This window comes from Triturus cristatus, chromosome 6 (genome assembly GCF_964204655.1).
Source record: "Triturus cristatus chromosome 6, aTriCri1.1, whole genome shotgun sequence".
NCBI classification, from domain to species: Eukaryota; Metazoa; Chordata; class Amphibia; order Caudata; family Salamandridae; genus Triturus; species Triturus cristatus.
The window spans coordinates 589,437,766-589,462,844 of NC_140589.1; positions in this window are offsets into that span (position 1 = coordinate 589,437,766).

Here is a 25,079-nt window from a genome sequence, read left to right on the forward strand (position 1 = left end):
AGCTTGAGCAGGGAACGGTAGAACAATAGGTTCCCTGTCACAGGGAGGTGTGACCACCTCCAACACAGTACTTAGTGTATTGGGTTGGGGTGGGGGCGCTTGCCAGCGCCACCAGACTGCTTTGAAAGGCACATTTGGTGTCCTCCTTCCACACTCCAGTTGAAACCATTCTGGGAGCCCTTGGTCCCGTTTTGGCACAAAACTGGACAAAGGACAAGGGAGTATTCTCCCGCTGTCCAGCCCCTTCCCCGGGAGGGACCCCTGAGGCGTCCTAACCCCTTTCTTAGGGTATAAAGGGGCTTACCTGTGGGTGGGTCCTCAGATTCATTGTGGGACAAGACTCAAGCCTGAAACCACGTCAATCTTTGACCGTCTGGACACTTGGACTTCGCTGGAATTTGTCTGGAACCTAGACTGTGTCAAGGAAGACTCCTGAGGCTCCTGGTCTCACTGTTCTGCAAGTTTTCTTAATTGTCTGTATCTGTGCTTCTTGCAGGATCTTCAACAGACCTGTGGGCATCAAGGACACCTAAAGTAATCTCCCTTGGAGTGAAGGATTCACTCTGTGCATCTAGAGGCACTGCAATGAAGCTGACCGGTCTGCTGCTCCTGACGTCCCACGGACTTCGAAACACTTAGCAATGCAGGTGGTGATTCTGCAACTCCCTTGAAGCCTGACCTGTCTTCTCTGCAATTTGAAGGCCAGTATCCCTTGTCGGAACCGCTGGAACCAAACCCCTGTGCACTGCATAGACTTGCTGTTTCCAAGGCTTGTTGGCTCTGCATTCCAGAGATCTTTGGGCTGCAAGGAGCTCCAGCCTCAAGCATTTCTTCCTGCCAAGATCATTGTCCTCACCACATCCTCTGCACTGAAGGCTTTCATCTTTGGTGAGCTGCTTGAGGACCCCTTGCAACTCATGTGCCTTCGGTCTGTGGGTCATCTTGAGGGTCTCGTCCTGCTTCGTTGGGCTCCCCTGCTTACTTGGGATTTGCTCTGACTCTCCTGCCTTTGGTCAGTCCCTTGGACTTTGTTGGTTCAAACGTTGCTCCTTAATCGTTTTCCATGCCTGTTGCTGCTGCCAAGGCTTGTTGGTGCTCCCGCCAGACACCGACCCCCTGGTTCTTGACTTCGTGGGACAGTTTTTGAACGTCTTCCTCAGCATCGCCTGGTCCTCACAGCTGCAGATACAAGGTTACCGTCATCACTCCTGCATCTTCTGTCATCGGTGGCCATTGCTCTTCCCTGTCTCCTGGTCACCTACGAGTGGCATAGTATCTGTCCCCTCTGCCTGGAGGTTCTTCTTTTCAAGAAGCCATCATTGGATTCCACTGGACTCTTGCACAATCTTCGCCAGCGGCATCTTTACGGAAATCTTCCATTGTGGTCTACAGTAGTTTCCGAGGTCACTTCGCACCTGTGCACCCGGCTTCCCTGGTGTAGGTATCCTGGTTCCTGGGGTATCCATGGGTGGAGTGACTATCCAACATTACGTCTTCCACTAGTTTTTTTCAGGGTCCACTGGGAAGGGCCTAAACAAGGAAGGCTGCCAGGGAATTCAAAGAAGCACCGCCTAATGTAGTCACAACAATAAATAGAAACCGGACATTGCCCACCTCAATGGTCAGCTGCACATTCCACTGGGAAGGGTTCTTCTTCTTCAAAACTGCAGCCACAACTTTCCTGTTGACTTCTATTGAGTACACAACTGTGTTTCCACTCTGCACACTACCTCCCTGCGGTTCCTGGGTACTTACCTTGGGTGGTCACTTGTATCCCCAGCTCTTCTTTGTCTCCTGGTCCAAGTTCTGACTTCAGTCACAGTTCACATTCCACTTTCTTAGAATATGGTTTGGTCTCCCCCTGGAGACTACTGTGTATTGTGCTTACTTACTTCTTGCAATTTAAGTATTCTTGTGTACTTGTGTTGATATCTCAGGGTAGGAGATATACCAATGTGTTAGTGAGTGTTGTGTAATCAATAGACATTTTTATAACGACAATGTGCGTTTATGTTTCATTTAAACTACACTACATGATTAGATCTGGTAAAACAAGCTGCTTAACACTCCTTCTGGACTAAGCCTGATAGCTGCTCTCCACAGCCACCACTTAGAGAGCTTTCTAAGTTTTTTTAAGACTACTAAAACCACCATAAGGGTTGTCTAGATTAGTGCAAGGTGCTTCACTTAAATAAATGTGCACCATATACAAGGCCAGCCTCCTACACACCCTGATAGCTGATCTCTTATTTGAATTTAAGAGATGAGTTACAACTTTTTGCTAGCCTCTGTATATTATAGTTTTAGTATTATTGTGGGCCATAACTGTTACATATGGAAGTACATAACTATAATGCCACAATGAACCATAGATTAGCCCTTCTTAGCTTGCCTGTATATCGAAAACAGTTTGTTGGTTGAGTTGTTTCCACTTTGTGAGCTGTAAGCTGAGGATTGTGCTTGAGGGTTCAACTGTTATCTGGGCTGTCTTGCCTGGATGGGGGTTGTACAAGTATCTAGCAAATAGCCATGTTTTCAACCGTCTTCGAATTGTATATGATCCCGGTGCTTCTAATGCGCCCTGGTAGTGAGTTCCAGAACTTATCAGTTTGTACTGAGAATGCAGTGTCTCTTATGGATTTCTTATGGTAACGTGGTGTGAAGATAAGTGGTGCAAGCCTGGAGTGCAGTGTTCGGTTTGATTTGTATTGCCTGAATGTAACTTGGAGGTATAGCAGTCCTTTTCCTTGGGAGGCTCTATGGACAATAAAGATTGCTTTTAACATTGCCTATCTAGCTATAAATATTCAGTGGTGCGACTTCAGGACTGAAGTCATTAGTTCTCTTTGGTGAAGACGGAGAAGAAGCCTTTTGGCAGCATCTTGGGGGAGTTTTATTCTGTGTATAATGAGTCTGAGTGCACCAAAGTATTGGTTCTTGGCATAGTCAGGCTTGGAGATTGAGAGCATGAGGTTAGTTTGCAAATATGGAAAATTGCGACATAGTGGTTTTATTGCGTAGAAGGTACTCAGCAAGACGTTAGCATGCGGTGTCAGTGATAGGTCTGAATCCATTGTAACTCTTAGGTTTTTAACTTCTCCTGATCTTGTTAGAGGAGTTTCAAGTTCCTGATGCCATATGGCGGGAGGGTGATAGATTTGCCATTGTCCTCAGGTCTTAATCTCTGTCTTTAAGGTATTAAGCTTTGAATAGTTATTTATCAACCATGTGTTTGTAGCACAAATGCAGTCACTGAGTTGTGAATTTGTACGTATGTGTTCATGAGAGCAGGGCACATCATATATACCCTGGGTGTTGGCTTGAGGCCAAATGGAAGTGACTTGAACTGGTACTGCTGACCGTCTACCATGAAGAAATATTTGATGCTTTCAAGGGATCAGCAGATGCAAATATCCATTTTCTAGAACATGGTTCTCCAACATTTCCTATAATAAAAGCTACTCCTGATCAACGAAAATGGTCCAGAGCTACTAATGCAGTAGTAATCCAATCAGACAGAACCACACTAGGGACCACGCCTTGCAGAATTATATTTTGAAATATATTGAGATAAATAGATGTGGTGTTAAGAATTTAAATAAAATTATACTTAACTATCTATTCTATACTTACCTTAACGACGTTGTGGTTGCCAATATACTGAGTATAATAGTTTGACACAAGGATATTTAAATGTTAAAATCGTGATAGAACACTGACCACCCCAATGCTTAAGATGGGGCTGCCAATATCAATATTGCGAAACGCTTTATTAATCTAAAATGCCTTCACATCAGTAATGGAATAACAGCTCCGCAACCAGTGTCCACTGGCTCAAAGGAAATACTACCAACTATAAAACTCTAAACACCTTGAATTATCACTCAGAAAACAGCTTAGAATTTGTTTTGAATTTGTAATCACATTTTTTCTAAACATCAGCAGACACTTTCTGGGATACACATTTTTCTTTCTTTCAAGTATGCCCTTTTCACTTTGAGTAATAACTCTTCAAGAACATCTTGGGGCTTATTTACAAGCCCATTGCGCCGCTGGCGCATCACTTTTTTTGAAGCACTGTTTGGTGGTGGTAACTCCACATCCCCTGAGTTACTGACAACGTGGGGCCATATTATCAAGGAACGGCGATAATGTTATCGTCGCTTTAGACGGCAGAAAACTGCTGCTAAAGCGGCGATAATGGGCTTGATAATATGCCCTTGTGAATTCCCATAGAAGCCCAGGTTCTGGTGTGAACCTGGGCTTCTATGGGAATTCTCAGGGGCATATTATCAAGCCCATTATCGCCGCTTTAGCGGCAGTTTCCTGCCGCTAAAGCGGCGATAATGTTATCGCCGTTCCTTGATAATATGGCACGTGGTGAGTAACCCTGCGAGTGCGGTGGTACTGAGGGTTACAGGTGATACCTGCCCAGTTTCCCAGGTCCATCCGTGATGTGCTGCTCCAATCCAGATTTTTTTTCCTTTGAATTCTTGGACTTGTGGGGGCATATCATCAACAACCGGCGATAATTATCGCTAAGTGCACTTAGCGCTAGGATAATTATCGCCGGCTATCGCTTGTTTTTATCGCAGAGATAGCACGCTTTCAGCTACGCTTATCTCCAGAGCGATAAAAATACAGAGTTAGCTGCCAAATGTGCAATTATCGCTGGGATTCCAGCGATAATCGCACAACGTTTGGCGCTACGTTGTTGATAGGGCAGGGCATACTTAACCATGATATCCATCTTCCATTGGATATCATGGCTATGTCAGTTTAAAAGCAGGCGTAAGGAAAGTAGCGATAACCGCGGTTAGCGCTACTTTTCTTATCGCTATGCTTATTAGCGTGCCAATTGATAATTGGAGAAATGTCGGTTTGCGACATTTCTCCAGTTATTTTCAGAAGGAACGCCCACTTTGCATCTCATTAGAGATGCAAAGGGAGGCGTAGGGTAAAAGGGTACTAACATGCGATTTTGCATGTTAGCACCCACTTGTTGATAGGGCGATAGTTTTATCTCCGCTTTTTTGGCTTTTAAAGCCAAAAAAGCGGAGATAAAGCCCTTGCTGATATGCCCCGTAGTTCTGTTTTATAATGGAATAAACAAGGCTACAAGTTCCAGGATTGAAACAAAAAACCTGGACTGGAGTACCACATCGCTTATGGGTTAGGGGCACTTGGAAGGGCCGCAGGCGGAAATCAGAAATTCCACCAATGATTCTTGCATAATTTCTTTTAACCCCAGAGTTACAACCAGAGATTCCTTACATAACAAAATGTTGAAATCTTATGTAGACTAGTACGTTTATCAGCATAGTGGCGAGAGAGTAAATTTGAAATTGAATTAATTATGAAAACATTTAAATTAAACTGGAAAAATATGTTACTTTTTATCATGATTTAAAATAAATTCTGTGTGCTTGCAGAGCGTGCATGCAGAATGTTCTTAAAGCTGCAGCGAGGCCTCTTCATTATTTGCAACATTGTGAATTTAAACAATGCACTCGGTGCAGAGCCGTGCCCGAGCGAGCTAAGGGTTAACATTAGCTGTTTGTGAACGCCGAGAGAAATGGAATGGAGCCACAGTGTCTGCTTCTCCTGTCCTTTACAACCGCCCTTCCCCCACCCCTCCCCCAACAGTCCCGGGAAGCTGAGTGTAAACACCTGCGAGGAAGCCGACATGGAGAGGGCGAGCAGTTGCAACATTTGAAGACGAAGGTACAAACGCAACTTGTGCGCCGGACTGACATCAATGACTCATAGGTAGGTCTGCTGCTAATCAAGACTGCTGCTGATCAATTAAAGACGGGGTGTATCAGAGAGATATGAGAGGGAAGTGTAATGGATATATTGTCCTGAAGTTCCTTCATAGCGACTTGAGCGCAGCATGTCTGGACATTTCCACCCTGCTCTCATAAAAGTTACACAAGCCTATGCAGCACCATTTTCCATACACAAACACGCACTTGTATATACATCTTATAAAAACACTTTTTTACATGCAGCTTGTTACGACAGCATTGCAGTTCAGTAACCACAGCTGATGATGACTGTTACTAACATAGATGCCTTTTTCCCATGTCCATGAGTGACAACCTGTCCCAGAACAGGTTTTTAAATTTGCATTCTGGGATTTGTAGTCCTATTTTAGAATGGCCTAAACAAATCTAACAAGTCTTAGAATAGAAAGAAAACCCCTGGTCTGGAGCAGCTAACCAGGGAAACTTAACAGAACTGTACTATTGCCTTCCTTTTGGAACTCATTGACCACAGACGAATAGTGAGGTGATTTGCCCACAACATTATGCAGTAGGAACGTTACTCCACCGAGCTATCTTAAGGTATTCGCTCGTTAAGTGTATCTGTTAGCCACCGAGCGCGGTGGGTTCGATTTTGTTGCGATTTCCATGTATTCTGCAAATTATTGTACAGTGCTGGAATGGTCAGTGCAGTTCATGTAGGGCACAAAGTGTATACTGCTGATTTTGTGTTTAAATCCTGGTAAGATACCTCACTTTGTTATGCACGTATTGCAATGTTCTTCCTGTAACGTACAGCATATATGTTTGAATTCCTGCAGGGTTAACTTTACTTAAGCTTTCATTTTTCTGAGGATAATAAAACAAGTGCCATCCAATTCAGTACTATTTAACATCTGATATTAAGCACCAAGAAATATATTTTATTTGTTCTGTGCTACATGAGTACCCATTAGTTTTAATTGTCAACCTAAACCCATGTAAGCAAGATGTGCATGAATGCCTACTGGGTAGATAGGTATTCAGCAAATCTATTGTCATTCCCACAGAGAGACATAACTTTAATAAAAATGTATGTATTCCTTGTTAAACCGTAATTTCAGGCAGGCTGGCACTGCTGGATGGGTTAGCAGTGGATGGGGTATTTTCTGGTCCTGTCATGGCCAACTGAACTAAACAATCATTGGCAAAGCCAATAGGTTGTGCCCATGGGCGAGCTTTTGACTTTGGCAATCTGGGGGGGGGCTGGGTGGGCAGAGACAAGGGGGTAGAAGAAACCGGAAGGGCAGGGGGGAGGAGAAACCGGGACGTTAGGGCAGGTGGCAGGGAAGAGGAACAACGATCATACACAGATATCCAATATCACAGAAAGCACACAAGTGCATTTTTCTCTTATTATTATACATTTGAAATAAACTATTACTCTGAACTCAACCCCAAATCGTGGATTGTTATGCCTTTAAAGTGCTCCTAAACGGCATGTTGACAGCACCAACATTATACAAAGCGAATGTAGTCTAGAACTTGGGCCGAACTGAGATGAATGAGGACTACAGTTCCCGTTATGCACGGGGCTCGTGAATAAAGGTCTATCCTGGAGAGGAACTTAGGGGCATATTATCAAGGGCCGGCGATAAATATCGCGAAACGTGATTAGCGCTTACATATTTATCGACGGCTATCTCTGGAATTCATCGCCCGGTTAGCGCGTTATCAACAACGTGCATCACCGAGGCGATTAAAATTCCAGAGATAGTGGGGATATCGCCGTTTTCCATGGTGGAAAACGGCAATATCCTAGCTGATAGGGCCTGTGGTTTTAGCCACACAATCCACCCCCCATGTTAGGTATGCCTTAGTCAGGAATTTAACAGACGTTAAATTCCTGCGTTAAGGCATACTTAAGGTGATTTGAAATATCGCTAACTCTCCTTGTCAATATGACGAAGCTGCATTAGTGATATTTTCCCAAGGGAGTCTTGTCAGGCACGCCTCCTTTGCATCTCAGTAGCGATGCGATGGGAGGCGTGCTGACAAGGGGCGCTATTGCCAGTAAACTGTTGCTAACAGCTGCTGTTAGCGACAACTTGCTGATCGGGCGATAAAAATATTGAGGCTTTAGCGGCAAAAAGTGCCGCTAAAGCGGCGATATTGCCCTTGATGATATGCCCCTTAGTGTCCCCCATGACAATTGTCTATGCCATAGACTATGCAGCATATGTCCAGATGTAATATTGTTACACATGGGCTGTTATTTATCGGAATAGGTTTGTCTAGACAGCTCAGCAAGGCGAATATGTTTAAAAAATATAAGTCGTCTGCAGGAGCGTCGCATGGCTCCTGCGGCGCTCAGGCTGGCACTGACCAGGCTGCCTCTGCCTCTGTAAACTGACCCCGCATGCATTAGTCATTAAGCAGCTTTTATTGGAGATCCGCTCCTCTGGTGAGCTTGCTCATGTTACTGGCAGAAAACGATAAACAGGAAATGAGCGACCAAAAACAGAAATGCTTGTGTTACAGCCAGAAACCAGCAAAAACAATTGTGTGCCGAAAGTAAGATAAATGGACAGGAGTGAAATTAAACATGTCACAGGGCCAGTGTCCATGGGAGGGAGCAAAACACCAAAAGGATGGACAAATGGCAAATTCACCACTGAAAAGCAAGGAATTACGAAAGGCACATGAAGAGACAGCGCATGCGTTACCTAGGCTCGACCTAAAAAATGCATATATAGGGAAGTATCAGGATCATTATTTTGCATGATGATGCAAAAAAAATCATGATCAAACCAATGCAAGAGAATATACAGGGTAAATAATGCAAACATGTAATGACCATGCTGAAATTAAACTCTGCAAATAAACCATGTCTTCTGATATTTACTCTTAAAATGTGCCCTACAGATGCTTTGCCTAAGTACCAAAGTAAAGCATTTGGATGTCTTCGTTTAGCATTGCACAGTATTGAGGTGATTATAGCTTCCCAGGCAATATAAGTGTATTGCCTGCTGTTATGAAGCTGAGGGGGTGGGAGGGGAGAGCCAGAGACACAAGCAAGTAGAGAGGGACCAAGCTACTTTAAAAATTCCAATTACAACTCTCGTTTTTTAAAGCTTTATCAAGAGTTACGTATAGCGTAACAGTCACAACTCATGGCTGTGTTTAAAAAAAAAAAAAACGTTGCAGCTGTGCCAACCTGCCCAAGTGTCCGAACATTGCGACCATGAGCCCTGGTGAGGCCATGCTGGTAAATTAGCAAGAGAATCAAGTTTGTCCATACAAGAGGATCTCTTCAAGCTCAATCACTGTCTCCCTGGACCACCCCTCAAGGAGGACTTCCATTTTGCAATTCCCCATATGCTAGCTATAGGTAGGCCCCCTGACTGCCCCAGTCCCACTCTCCTAGTACCACATCCTTCCATAGCGGTACCCCCATCAGCTCTATTCACGATTCACCAATTTGAGCTGCCCTCTCCTCTCACCAGCGGCTGTGTCCCCCCCCTTCCGGTGACACCACATTCAATGTCCCACTCTGTGCCACCCATCCGATAACTTTCGTTTCACAAGGAGTTTCATATTAGTCTACCTGAGCACTGCCATTTGGTGTATGGCAGGGAGAAGGGTTGTGGCTGCAGTTTGTTTTTCAAGGAGAGGATGTTTCGGCATCAGGTCTGTCATTTGTCTGTCCCTGTTTGCTGATTCAGGAAGGATGACTTGAGCCGAGTGCTGAGATCTCACACTGTTTTCTGCCAATGTTGGGGGTCCTCCAGCTTGAAGAGAGCCCCAGAGCTAATGGAGGACTGGGATGTGTCTCGAGTAATTGCAGTGAGTGGCTGAGATAAATTCAGTCATTCCATCCATCACTTTTTGTGTGCTTTAGTGTTATTCTATGCACCAGTTATCAGAGTTCTGTGATGATTTCACATGCATTCTTTAGTGCCTATCACCAAGGTCAAGCAGGAAGGAGCACTTTGCTGAGTTTTTTTTCCCTTGGGGACAGAAAACTTTTTATGAGACTAGCTGTCAGTTACTTAACTTTAAACCCCAGGAGTGATGGGCCACACAAGGCTGAAATATGGTATAGGAGTCAGGTGAGGCGATGATGTGGGTGACGGTGAGTAAGAGACGAAGCGTGTGTGTGTGTGTGTGTGAGAGAGAGAGAGAGAAGGGTGTGCGTGCTTAAAATATTGTGGGCACTTAGTGTGCACCATCTTCCTCTGACAAGCCTTACTAGTTGGATAAATCTTTGTTTCAGTCAAACACCTATCCTGCTGTGGCCTATAGGAAGTTATGGACTAGGGAAGAATTACATGTATCATTTCTGGTCCGGCTTCCTTAAAAGGTGGCCCCCCAACATAGGTATGAACTATTGTGCATCTATATAGCCTGTGTTCACAAGTACTTGTCCCCTGCCCTTAAAGTTTTCCATTCAGGCCTCCTCCCCCCCAATGTTGCCTCTATTTTTTTTATAGCATTATAAAGGGCTATGGACCTTTTTACATCAGCACTAGTTACATTACACACAGTAGGATTAATTTTTTTAGTCACTGGGATATTAAGTGATTTGCCCAGAAACAGAGGATGTTTACCTGATGCTGAGACTCAAACCTGGTTCCCCAGTTCCAAATGAAGAAGCTCTAGCCAAAACACTACATACTTTCCCTGTGTGTTGTAGTTTATAGTCTTTTTTTTTTTTGTTTAACTTTGTTTTCATTATTATTGGTACGATAATCACTGTATTATTTTTTTTTGTTGTTGAAACGTTTTTTATTGTTTTCCAAATCAACAACTCAACAAACATCCCCCTGCCTCCACCCGTCCAGGAAGTACCACACATTTATCATCAAGACCAATTATCCAGGAGAAGGAACAACCTTCCCACCCAGTCCCCTACCCCCCCCCTCCCCCACCCCATGTCAGTGTGCCCCCGTACCCTACCCCTCTTCCGATGTGCCCCTCCTCCCTAATAAATAAGATACAGGAGCCCAACCTCTCCCTAAGCAAACAGAGCCTTCCCTCATGCCGAGCCAAGGTGCGGGCGGCCAGGGCCCACCGCCACTCCCCTTCTACTCCCCGCTCCCTCCTGCCTGTCAGATGTGCTCTCCCCTTCCCCAGCATCAGACATCAACCCCTGAAGTTCCACCACCAACGCTTCCCATGCCCGGGCCGTCGCTAGCGCCTTCTCATCGTCCCTCCGAAGGGCCAATTGCACCCGGAGCGTACCCTCAGCCCCCGCCCATCGCGCCAACGCCGCCCTCCATCGCAGGAAGCTAGGCCCCCCCCGGGATTTCCAGTGCATAGTCAGTTCCCTCTTGGCCATTATCAACCCCAGATCATAAAACTTACTAGTAACCTTCGTACGGCGAGTGTGGGGAAACCAAAGCAACAAACAAGCCCCCATGTCCGGGGCAATGGAGCGGTCCGTCACCTGGTTCAAACAATCCACAACATCACCCCAGTAGTCACCCAACTGCGTGCAGGACCAAAACATGTGCTGAAAGTCCGCACCCTCTCCCCCACACTGCGGACACCGAGAGTGTGCCCCCCCGAAATATCGCAAGATCTTGGCCGGCGTCAGATACGCCCCGTGTAACGTAAAAAACTGGACTAACTGAAACCGGGCATTCCTCGTACCCTTCCAGGCCCTCCGCACCAGCGTGGACCACGTGGACTCGGGGATTGCCTTCTCAAGGTCCGTTTCCCACTTCTCCCTCAGGGCGCCCAGAGGGTGCAATCCCTCCATCGACAGCCGGCGATAGAGGCAAGTAATGGCCTTAGTCGTCCCCGCCGCCATCACTACATATTGGCAACCCGCGGCGGTCTGCGGCTCCGAAAGCCCCATATTCCAATGCTTCTGGAGGCTCACCACAAGGGCCGCATGAAGCAGGAAGTCCCCCCGCGGGAGCCCATATGAGTCCTGCAAGTCCTGGAAAGGCAACAGCACTCCCTCTCTAAATAAGTCCCCCACCATCTGCACGCCCAGCTCCTCCCAAACCGCTAGCCCAGACCAATCTCCCCCATGCGGGAACGCCGTACACATCCCCAGGGGGATCTCCGGGGCATAGGGGTGGACTATGGCAGCCCTCCTCTGACACCTGTTCCAGCACAACCGGAGGGTACGTTCCTCCAAGGTAAGCTGGGTCGGGTCTAACCGCTGGTGGAGGACTATAAAGGCCAGCACATGTCGCGGAATCAGCCTACCCTGTGGGCCCTCCGGGCCTCTATACTCCCTGGCCACCGCCTGCGTAAGCCATTGGAGCTGGGCCGCCAAGTAGTACCACTCAAAATCCGGGGCTGCCAGGCCCCCCTCTGCTCTCGGCCGCCGCAACGTGGTCAGCGCCACTCGCCGCCTTCCTGAGCCCCAAATGAAGCCCGTAGACAGTGCCCGCAGCCGCGCGAAAAACGACGCCGGGATCCATATAGGAAGGGTGCAAAAAAAGTAAAGAAGGCGTGGCAGCGCCACCATTTTCAACAGCGCCACCCTCCCGGCACACGAGAGTGGGAGCGTGCTCCAAAACCCCATGCTACCCCGCAAGCCGCGAAGGGCCCTGCCAACATTCCCCTCCAACAAATCAGTCTGGGTATGATAAATGTTAACCCCCAGATATCGTAGGCAGCTGCCTTCCCACCGGATCTGTCCCAACGCCCGCGGGGTCCGACCTCCCTGCGACAACGGGAACAAGCATGTCTTGCCCCAGTTGACCTTAAGCCCGGACAGACGACCAAACTCCTCCAAGAGGGCAATCGCTCCGTCCAACGCGCTCTCCGCATCCGCCAAAAACATCAGCAGATCATCTGCATATAGGGAGATATAGTGGGTATCCTCCCGCAGGGAAACTCCAACATAGGCACACCCTCGTCGGGCATGAGCCGCCAGCGGTTCAATGGCCAGAGCGAACAGGGGGGAGAGGGAGCAGCCCTGCCTCGTCCCCCTCCACACGCGGTAGGGGACCGATATGGTGGCCCCCGTCTTCACTCGGGCCGTGGCATCGCTATAGAGCAAGGTGGTCCAGCGTACGAAGTCCTCCCCCAATCCAAACTCCCGCAGCACTCGGTATAAGTAGGGCCATTCCACACTATCAAAGGCCTTTTCTATGCCGACCGACAGTGTGCAGGCCTCCGGGAATACGTCCCGGTCCATCTCCATCACCCGCAACAACCGTCGAACGGAAGTGGCCGTGCTGCGCCGAGGGATAAAGCCCGCCTGGTCCGGGTGGATTAAGGCGGTCATATGGGTCAAGAGGCGCGACGCCAGTATTTTACTCAAAATTTTATAGTCCACCGTCAGCATAGAGAGCGGACGGTACGCCGTGCGCGCGCCGGCCTCTCCTCCGGGCTTCAGTAAGGGTACCACAATCGCATCTCGAGCAGTGGCGGGCAAGCGCCCAAGCCGCCAGGCCTCGCTGTACAGGACCTGCAGCTGCGGTGCCAACAAATCCGGGAAAGCCGTAAAGAACTCGACGGGCAACCCATCCGCCCCCGGGGTCTTCCGACGGGCCATTTGCCTAATCGCCGCACGGATCTCGCCTAGCGATATAGCGCCCCCGAGGTCTCTCCCAGTCTCCGGGTCCAGTCGAGGCAGTCGGGCCTCCAATAAGAAGCCCGCAAGGCCCTCAGGTTCCCCCTCCATAGTGCTATCATACAGCCCAGCATAATAACTGGCAAACCGCTTATTTATCCCCATCTGGGAATAAACCGGGGTTCCCCCTACTTCAACCAGGGAAAGTATCGGTTCACCCCGGGCCGTCGGGTTCGCCAACCACGCCAGAAGGGATCCCACCTTATCTCTTTCCGCGTGCGCTCGCATAAGATAGCTTTTATGGTCAAAACAGCGGAGCCTCTCCACTCGCACCGCCACGCCCTCACGCGTCTCGACAACTGCCGCCAACTCACCGTCTCCCGCCTGATGCGCACGTTCAGCCGTCCGCAGCCGGGCCTCCGCCCCCTCAACCTCCTTCAATAAAGTCTTCCGCACTCCGGCCGTGGACGATATACAAACCCCCCGAACAACCGCCTTAAACGCATCCCATTCCGTCGCCCGGCTTGCCGCCGTACCCGAGTTATGCCCAAAATATTGTACTATGCAGCCGCTAACCTCAGCCCGGAAGACTGAGTCCTCCAGCAGCAAGGGGTTAAGGCGCCACGTAGGAATTGCTTGCCGCTGCCTGGACCATTGCAGCATCCCCACGCAGGGGTTATGGTCCGAGATAGTTTTAGCTAGATATTCACTATGCCGCATCAAAGTTTGAACATCCGGGGAACACAGTATACCATCCAATCGGACATACAACTCATGAGGGGCCGAGTAGAAGGAGTAATCCCTGTCTATTGGATGATGAGTACGCCAAGTGTCCACCAGACCCCAAGTATCCTGCCAGGCCCGTCTACTATTGGCCACCCGACGGACCACCGACTGCGCAAGGGGCGGGTGGGACCTGTCCAGCTCAACATCAGTCACTGAATTAAAATACCCTCCCAACACCACCGGCCCCGTCAGATACGCCGCCAACTGACCCGACAGCCTGGAGAAGAACGCGGCCTGGTCCACATTAGGGGCATACACACTGCACAAGGCCATGTCCCTCCCGTCCAACCGCCCCTGCACTGCTACGAACCTGCCCTCCGGGTCCACTAACGTCGTCAAAGGCTGGAAAGGGACTCCCGCTCTCACCCAGATCAGAGCCCCCCGGGCAAACTTCGAGAAGGTAGTATAGAACAGTTGACCCCGCCAGCGCCTCTGCAATGCCTTCCCCTCCTCTCTATCTAAGTGGGTTTCTTGAAGGAAGGCTACCTGGACCCCTCTCCGCGCTAAGTAGGCATGGACTTTGTATCTCTTCACCATAGAGGTGAGCCCTCTCACGTTCCAAGTCAAAAATCTCAATTCAGGTGGGGTCCCCATCCCATCGCCGAGCTAACCACCCTTTCCTACCCCTCCGAGGCACACTGACAATCCCCTGAAACCCCAGAACTCCCCAACTCCCCAGTCTCCCTCCCTTCCCCAGAACAGGTGCTAAACCACAGTTACCCATCCAAATACCACCCCAAACAGAAACCAAACACTCTGGTAGCCACCAGAGTCTCACTATGTCCGTGAGGTTGAGGTGATGGCTCTACGCCTGACGGGCTTGACAACAGTCCTCTTCAGAGCATCCACGCCCAGACTCCACCAATCCTCCCCCAGCGCTCCACTCCATGTAGACCCCCCCGCTCTCTCCTCCAGGACCCCTCAATAGTCCCCATCCGCAAGGCCCCATCAGGTACCGGTCCCTCCCCGAGCCCCGCAAAGCCCGGCCTGGCCTCCCTCTCCCCACGCTCCCTTTCCGCCCTGCCCATGTCCCTCGGTCCTTGGCCAGAGAACTCCCCAAACCTTCAGGCGTCCAGCAACTCGTCCGCCGTCCCAGGGGTAACATCAGGCAGCACCTCCGCCTCCTCGACAGCACCATCAGAGTGGGAGTCCTCAGTGCCCTTCCGGGAGCCCGAATCCTCGCTGGGCTGGGAGGCCGTGGCCCCCGAAATCTCAGAGACCGCTCGCAGTGCAGCTCGCCGTTCCAGTACCGTCTGGGATGCACCCGGCGATCGGGTCCCCGCTGTCCGTACCTTATTGCGTCTGCTGCGACGGGCCTTCGCTAGAGTTCCCTGCGGTCCCTCTCCATCAGCATGCGCCGCCGCGCGAGTCCGGACCGATTCCAGCCAACTCCAGGCTGCTGCGGGGTCAGTGAAGAAAGATGTCGTCCCGTCCAGCACAACTCGGAGGCGGGCCGGGAACAACAAAGAGTACTGCAGCCTCTCATCCCGTAGCGCCTTCTTCACCGCCTGGAATGAGGAGCGTCTGCGTTGGACTTCCATGGGGTAGTCCGGGTAAATAGAAACCGGAACGTTCTCCACCTGGTAGGGACCCGAAGTTCTGGCCCTCTGAAGGATGATATCGCGGTCCCTGTAGTGTAGCAGGCGGGCCACCACCGGCCGGGGTGGGCGGCCCGGATCCGGGGGACGGGCCGGGACCCTATGTGCCCTCTCCAAGGTGTAAAACCGCGTGAGCCCCTCGGGCGCCACCACCTCTTGTAGCCAGGTCTTTAGGAAGGTTAGCATATCTCCCCCTTCAATCTTTTCGGGCAGTCCCACTACGCGAATGTTATTGCGGCGGTTGCGCCCTTCGGCATCCTCGGCCCTCTTTTCCAGAATCAACACCCTCCGTAGGAGATCCGCCGTTTGACCCTCCGATACTTTCTGCGCTGGCGCTACCAAGTCCAACCTGTCCTCCGTTTGCTTGACCCTATCCACCAGCTTCCTGTGGTCCGCCCGGAGCAGCCCCAGATCTGAAGACACCTGTGCGATATCAGTCTGCAGCGCAGTTCTCGTGTCCGCTATGGCCTGCAGGATTTGGTCCAGCTGCCGCTGCTGTAGGCCCGCCGCAGAGTCGGCACTCGTTCCGCCAACCCGGCCACCGGCAGAGTCTCCCACTGAATCCGCTGGGTTCCCCCCCAGCTTGGGTCGCGGTTTGCCCATTCTCCTGGCCAGGAAGCACTGCAGGGAGTCCCTCCGCAATCGGCCTCCAGGCCTGCTCTCCGAAGCAGCGGCCGACACACGGGCCCGATTCACCTCTCGCCGGCCGCAGGAACCTGCTCCCCCCTGCCTCTGAACAATGAGGGCGCTGGCGTGCTCCTGCCTCTCGCTGTGCACCCTGGTGTGAAAGGCCCCCACCGCACACCAAAGGCCGTCCTCTCCGCCGTGGCAGGGATCAATGGCCGACCCCCACCGCTGTCCTCCGGGTCACTCGGGGGCTGCTTCACCAGGGCGGGCACCGTCCAGCAGCCGGTCCTTCAAGCCCGCTTCCCAGGGCCGGCCAAACCGCCACCGCTGAGGCGCCCGCGTCCACCTCTCGGCCTCCGCCCGCTCACCAGCTGCGCCGGGCCCACTGCTTCCACTCCGACTCCGGGGCCGCCACTCCCGCCACAGGCCCAGCGCCGTCCTCCGGGTCACCGCCTCTCCGCAGTGCGGCCACAGCCGCTTGTTCAGGCTGCGGAGGGGCTCCCAATATCGAGCCTCTCGCGAAAGGCGGACTCTGTCCCGCTCCGCTGTCCACCAGGACGAGACCGCCACTTCCGGTGCCTTCAGCCGGGCTCGCCTCACTTCCGGTCGGCACCCCGGTCACTGTGGGCCGCGGCTGCCCGTCCCCGTACAGGCCGCCCAATATGGCCAGCGGCCTCCCGCCTCCGCCGCGATTTTAGCGCAGCACCAGCCCTCTGCGCCGCGCTCCACTCCGCCAGTCCGCTCCAGGGGCCCAGAGCAGGCAGGGGAAGCCCTCCGGGAGCTACTGAGCGCCGGGCGACACTCGTTTCAGGATTTTGGCTGGGCTGGATGCGGAGCTCGTCGGTCACGCGGCCATGCCCGTCGGCTGCCAAGCCACGCCCCACGATAATCACTGTATACAGTACATTTACACCAGGGTGTGTCACCATACAGATTGAATCTATGTGTGCACAACTAATACAGTTGTGATGTTCCGCATTGCCACATGTTCAGCAACAACAACAGGCTCCAATTGTAGGTCCTTAGCATGTTATCTTTGCATACAGATTTAAACCATGAGTAAGTAAATAAAAACAAATATACAACTCTAAACAATGTACCCCACCGCCCGGAACACTTACAATGAATCCCTGCGCCGTTGTGTGCCGTACGTGTATGACCCACCGTCCGCGCCATAGCAGCCTGCCTAACTATGACTGCTAGTCACAGCGCGCACTCTAGCGTCCCGTGCCTACCAGTATACCGTGACCACCGCGCAGGTGGTGTGTGTTGGTGTTAGGGGGCTGAATATGTATCTGGGCAAAGAGTGTAGGCCGCGTGCCAGGGAGAAGGGGGGAAGGAGGGGAAGGAAGGGGGGGGCTGTGGGGGAATGGAAAGGGGGAGGGGAGGAGAAAACAGCGTGGCCAAACTCCTCATGCATAAGCTATCAAACTGAACAGTCACGTGCCCCACCGTCTGCCTGCAGGTTATAAGTTAGCAACTATTGCTCAGTCAGAATCCGCAGCAAGTTCGTCCTCCTGCGTCTCCAAGCCGTCACGCCAGGCCACGCGGAAATCAGACAGTATTGTGTCCCACGCCTCTGCTATTGGCTGCTTACGCAATCCCGTGGCGTCTTCATGGCGGAGCGCCACACTTTCCACTTGTGCCCAACATAGTAAGGAGTGATACCAAGCTATTGCCGCTGGGGGGACAGGAGACTTCCAGCGACGCATGAGTAGACGCTTGGCGACTATAAGGCCCGAGTCTATGAACCTAGAAGTCACTTTGTGTCCTTTGGATCTTGGGAATAATCCCAGAATACATACCTCCCATGACCAGTCCAGAGTGTGTTCTGTGCACTGGGCTAGACAGTCGGTAATGGTTCCCCAATACGGTTGAATAGTAGGGCATTACCAGAGCATGTGTAGTAAATTCGCATCAGCCTCCTCACAACGTGCACGCACGGTGTCAGTGCTGCCAAAATATCTATTTATACGGTCTGGCGTCAGATAGGCTCTAGGGACAACATAATACTGAATGAGACGAAATCTGACATTGCGTGGAATTTGCGTGGGACTCTCGAGTATCCTCTCCCACTCCCTGTCAGTAGTGGGTCATCCGAGATCTGCATCCCAGCGGTCTTGAAAGGGCAGCAGATGCGGTGACGTGTGGATCCTGGTGCCCAGCTCATGCAGGTATTGAATAGTTAGGTGGGTAGGATGCTCCTGCATCACATCGCCCCATAACACGGTGTGTTCATGCGTCACTGCAGCGTGCAATAGGAACTGATCCTGCGGTAAGTCCGAGCTCTCGGTAAGGTCTGCAAACGGGACGAGCTGACCATCATTGTACAGATCTCCTAATGTGTGTATACCAGCCTCCTCCCAGCATACCAACTCCGCACTCGTTACACCCTTAGCTTCCTGGGTGTGCCTAATAGAGGGTGCGACGGTGCATATGGCACTACATGGCACATAATGCGTAAGCCGTGCCAATAACAATGATATGCCACTTTAACCAGTAGCTGCGTATGTGCGCCTCCCGTTCGACCCGGATGAAACAGTGCGACAATTTGGGGATGGATGAACCCAGGCACCTGCTCTGCGGTGTCCTCAAGGTGGTGCGTGCTGAGCCAGCACGCCACCCATTGGAGCTGCGCGGGTAGGTAATATTGCTCCATGTTGGGTAGAGAAAGTCCACCCTGCGCAGTCAGCGGATTGTAGTTTATAGTCTTTGTGCCACACGCACTAAGAATAAGCTTCCTTTTGCTCTACTGATTTGAAAAGATCAGGAAATCTTTCACTTAATTTGCGCTTCATCAGAGACCCTAAGTGTGTGCGCCTGCGTGCAGGCGCTCAACCTGCAGGGAACATAGATTCCAGTATACTTTTTTGTCCAAAAATCGCTGTATTCAAACAATACCTGTTTGAATTATAGATACTTTTGTAGTAAATTCCAACAAATTAAGCAGCATTTACCAGGACTGTGTGAAGGAATCACACACGATCTATGGCTACTTGCTAACTATGTACATTACAAGTTTTGTTGTGACTACAATTATTTCTGAGGATTTGAAAGACCTCATTGAATACTTCCCACAAGAACACTTATTAATACAAACACATTCAATGGTTTGCAGATTTACTTGTTTAAAAGTGGCTCCATCCAAAGTGCCGGATCCTAAACACAGCACTGCACAGATTGGTCTTCATCTGAATTTACTGATCTCTGTACAACAATCTTTATACCAATATTGAGAAACAAAAAAAGCTATTCCAAAAATAGCTGGAGCCATCTTAAAGGAATTGGAAGGGAAACAATTGCTTCAATGTAGCTTTTACTCACTCTTGGGTGTCGATGGTTTTAAGGAAATGGGATGTATTATATGGTATGGTGGTGAGACCTCTCCCTACAATACACTTACCAAGTCCTATAGGTTCCGTAGATTTCGTCTGTGAAACCCTCAGCTCAGCCCTGGGTAGGTGTGGCACAAAGCAGCAACGTTTACACAGAGGAACAAGCAAAGAGCATTTAAACAGAACCAAAACAATTGAAGAAGAAACTGACATAACACTTAAGAAATCTGACCCCAATTTATAAAAAAAGACTGCGTTTTATAAGAATATAGACAGTAGAATGAAAAAGATCTACTGAAGGGTTCCCGAGATATAGATTTTAGAAGCAATGATAAATAAAATAAATTTTACTCAACCGTGAACAAGTCTTGAAACTTTTTCAAGGAGAAAATAGGTGTCAATGTGGTCAGTTGGAAGTACTTGGGCGACCAACTCCGATAGGGAGCAAGTCAGGGGAACCAGAACCAGTGGTGGCTGGTGACATTTGAAAGTGGTGGGGCGTAAAAAAAGGGTCTAAATGTGTTTTGTGTCATAGCGAGCCTGATTGACTAAAGGGGAACTGCAGGACCCTCACGCCAAGGAAATTTTGAAGAACAAAAAAAAAAGGCCCAAAGGATGCAGGTTAAACCACATTTCAGAAAGCAAGAATATTTATAAAAGTAGGTAGGATATGTAGACTTGAAATAATTAAACACATTTAAAACTGTCCCATATCGTGCTTCATTCCTGCTTGCACCCGTGCCATCCATTTAGCCTGACTGCATTATTTTAAAAGAATAGGGAACATTGGCGTTAGCCGCCTGACCTTATTGCCAAAGAAAGATGAACTATATGTCACCTCAGGTCTCCATTAGGGCCAAAGATTGGGTGGCGAAAACAGTGACCAAGTCTCCATAACCACACTCTCTCAGATGCATTGAATTAGTTATATAGCGCCACTCATACCAGTGCAGGGTGTCTGAGCACTTTGCATCACACGCATATTACACACAGACATTCAATCATACATGTGTAAATCACTGTGTAGGAAATGTTACGTAAGCCAAAGGACTAAAAGTGTAGGAGTCACATGTCATCCATACTGGTAGGCAGCATAGTTTAAGAGTGCTTGGTGTGGAGAAGCACAAACTCAGAGTCGAAAAAGAAACAGCATAGTTGGGAGTTTTCTTTAATAATAAGAATCGATTTCTAGCCAAATTAACCCTTTTTGCAACATTGATCAATGTTCTGTACTTTGCAGCGTGTATGCAGTTCTAGGATGAAAGTTAATACCTCACTATTCTATATTAGGACTAAGGACTTTAAATTATACATTGCAAGTAACCTGCTGATCTGTTTACATCTGTAATCTACATGGTACACGTTCTCTGCAGCAGGCATATTAACCCTCTGCACTAACTTCACCTAAGTCAAAACCACAACTATACAAAATGCTGATCTCTCTCTCCAGGAAGATAATTAATCACACGAGTTATCTTGACATTTATGTGAGGCCTGGTAATTGCGGGGTGAAAGAAACGCTGCAGCAGGTACTTTAAAGGCATAATAAACTTTCAAACACGGCGCCCCCAGGATTCCAGCACCCGGTGCGGTGGCACCGATCGCAACGCCCTAAAGCCAGCCCTGACTGGCATTGATACGGCACCGGAGGGTCTAAAATAGTAATGAATGTACATAACTATTTTAGGCCTAAGGAGGGCCTAAAATAGTTTTGTACATTCATAACTTCACAGTAACGGCCGGCATGATGGGGGTCGTCACGGGGGGTGGAGGCGGGTGGGTAAATGAAAGAAGATTATAAAACTTACCATCCTCGTCCTGCAACATCTTCTGGATGCGTTCCAACTCCCGCTCCGTCCTGCAACACCGCAGCTTCTGGATGCGTCCAAACTGCCGCTCCCGCCGTCCTGAAGCTCTCGTCGTCATGTCGTCATGAATGAAAGGCAGCCTCCCTCCCTCCGCTCTGCCAATCACAACGCTGAGGCGCAGTAGAGAGCGCCCCAGCCGGGACCATTTTCGCTATGTAGAGTGGGCGCCGTGGGCGGTGCTGCTCGAGGGCATGGGGGGAGTGGCTTGCCCAGTGTTGTGCATACGGACTGTTTGATCGGCCCCAGGGCCGGCCAAACAGTCCCTATGCACAACACTGGGCAAGCCACTCCCCCCTGCCCTCAAGCAGGACCGCCCACCCCCGATCAGGCACTTCTGCTTTCTCGCAGTGCGAGAAGGCAGAAACATAAATGGTAGTTATTACCATTTATGTTTCTGCCTTCTCGCACTGCGAGAAAGCAGGGGGGCGGCGCCCAAACGCCCGTATGGAGGAGCCGCCACTGACCAGAACGGTTCTCAACAACAGTTACCTTCACAGAAGAAGCGGTCCTTCAGCAGTTCCAGGTACTTTATCCGTGTTGCAATGGATTCCTATGGAGTGGTACTGATGCAAGAGATAAAGGATGCTGTGGATGCGACATGGTCGCCGTGGGTCTTCCTGTAGGTATTCCTCAGTCCACGAAGATAGTGAGGGGGTCCTGTATGCAGGATCCACTTCCCACTAAGTCCTCTCTGGTCTGGCCAAATTTGAGTCCCCAGTTGTTGCAGTAATAGGCTATTCCTTCCTGGGTCGATAAGTCGCCTTCAGAGGGTCCCAGCAACTATTCAACAGCACTACTGGATTCCGCCAACATGGGTACAACTCTGTACGTTGGGACCTGGATCTAGGTGCTGCACGCGGCGGTGGTAGCGACTTGAAGACTTTGGGCTATCAACTTCCCCAGCAGGCTTCTCCAGCTGTTGTGTCCTTCTGTTGCAAAAAGGCCGCCAGTCAGCTGGCCCTTGGAGTTCTCTTGGCTTGACTGGGCTCTGGAGACAGCCTCTCCTTGAGCAAGACATGGTAGGCAAAGTTCCTCTCTTTGCCAGCCACCTGCACCAAGTGCACTCCTTGTCAGGGCATCCTCTCTTTGCTTGTGCCTTCTTCGGTCATTCTTCCAAGTTGGTCGGGATTTGAGTTCTGGGTGCCAAGGGTGCCCTATTAATCTTCAGAAAATACCCTCCGGGTAGGATGCTGCTGTTGGTAGCCAATGGGCTATCAGGTTCCCTCCCTCCTGGTGACCTCTTCCTAGGAAGAGTGACATCTGTCCATCCCAGAATGCACCATTCTGCCCACACCCAACATGGCAAGACCCCTCTCTCTATACCTAGCCACTTTCTTCTCCCAGAAGATCCAGGCCATTTATTCCTCATTCACCAGTGGTAGTGGTGACATGGAGTCTACCACCACAACAGATTCTGACCTCCCTGTCTCCTGCTCGCTGGACAAATTCCCCCTCCTAGATTCCATCACATTAGACAGAATGATCCCTAAAGTCACCTCAGGATCTCCCAATGACCCAGCACCTCCGCAGACTCTTACTAAGGTCATTGATGCCATTCGCCCGGTCATCCTGGATGTCCTTAACGCCTCCATCACCTCTAACTCCGTCCCAGCTCCATGGAAGTGTGCGATGGTTAAAGCCCTCCTGAAAAAGTCCACCTTAGACCAGAACAACTTGGCCAACTTTCGCCCTATTTCCGTACTTCCCTGGATGAGCAAACTGCTTGAGAGGCCTGTCGGTATACATGCGCTATATAAATTTCCCTACAAATACAAATAACATCCTAGTAGATTATTTTGAATCTAATGATCTGCTATGTGCCTCTCAGACGGTGTTCCGCCCTCAGCACGGAACCAAAACTGCCCTCTTAGCAGTGACGGAAGAAACTAGAGCTGTGCTGGACCGGGGAGAAAAAGCAGCCATCATACTACTCGACCTCAGTGCCGCGTTCGACACGGTTAACCATGCCACACTATTACATCGTCTGAAAGGCATGGGCATGGCGGGCGCGGCCCTGGAATGGCTGACCTCCTTCCTGTATGAGCGATTCTTCCAGGTGTTCGAGGGCGAGGTAGCCTCCCCCAAGCAACCACTTAGCTGTGGGGTTCCCCAGGGCTCCTCCCTAAGCCCCACACTTTTTAATGCCTACATGCGACCTCTAGCAGAGACAGTCCAGCCCTTCGGTGTGCGTATTGTCACCTACACGGACGACACCCAACTGGTGGTCTCCCTGGACCACACTGAGGGGTCGTCCAACACCTTGGGCCCCTGTCTAGAGGCTGTCGCTAAGTGGATGCAATCCTCCTGTCTCAAACTCAACGGGGACAAGAGGGAGATTATGCTACTGGGCAACTCTCCACCGACCACTCTGGCCTCCATCTGGCCCACATGTCTCGGCGCTCCTCCCCCCCCAAACCTCAGATAAAGAGCCTTGGAATTTGGCTTGATAAAGCGCTAGACTTTTCGGTCCAGGCCACCAAAACGGCCTCCACGTGTGTCGGGCTAATGAAAGTGCTCCCTCTGCTTCCTTTCCAGGCGAGGAGAATCATGGTTCAGGCCCTGATACTCTCCCGCCTGGATTATGGAAATGCTTTATACCTAGGAGCCCCGGCAGCAGTGACCAACAGGCTCCAAGTCACGCAAAACTGTGCCGCCCGATTACTGTTCAACATCCCCCGTTGGAAGTCAGCCAAGAAAGCCCTAAAAGAACTACATTGGCTCCCAGTGGCTGCTAGAGCACAGTTTAAGGCCATGTGCATTGTGCACAAATCCTTCCACCGAACAGGCCCTTCCATCCTGTTCCCCTTAGTCGTGCCCTACGCCCCATCCAGAGCCCTCCGCTCCGGTTCACTGCATCTAGCAACCACAACTAAAATCAACAAAGCCCGATGGGGCGGCCGTTCTTTCTCCCACACCGCCGCGAGGCTTTGGAATTCCCTCCCCCTAGCTCTTAGAGAGAATAATAACCGGATGGCATGCAGAAAAGCTTTGAAAACTCATCTGTTCGCAAAAGCGTGTTAACCCACCCTGTAGCCCGCCACAGTAATCAGTCAAAGCGCTGCGAGGCCTCGGGGTAGTTACGCGCTATACAAATATAATTTTTCATTTCATTTCATACACTCAGAACTCCTTATTCCACTCCCAGAGGTGTGGCTACCAAGGGGCTACACACCAGTGGAAAAAATAGTTTGACAACTGGCTTCTCCTTTCCTGTCCCCGGTGCCAGCCTGTCTGCCTTAACAATAGAGCACCCCTCTTCTAATTGTTACCCATTTGCCCATCAAAGGCAACTTCTCCTTTGAAGCTCAGCTTTTGGGCTAACACTGGTGTGGCTTTTTACAGGAAGGAGGTATCACCTTTCTCCCATGCAGGCCCCTATTGTGTCTTTTCCTAGTAGTCAGTAGCACATATCCCCAGGAGGGCAGAAAGCTGTCTGCAGGACAAGCCCCATGTACATCAGTAAACGGGAAATGGAAACCTTTGCCAGTTAAACTGGCAGCTTCAAAAGTTGCACTTTGCCCACCAATAACATTACATTTGATTTAACCACTAAAGCTGATTTAACACACTGGTTCTCTTGA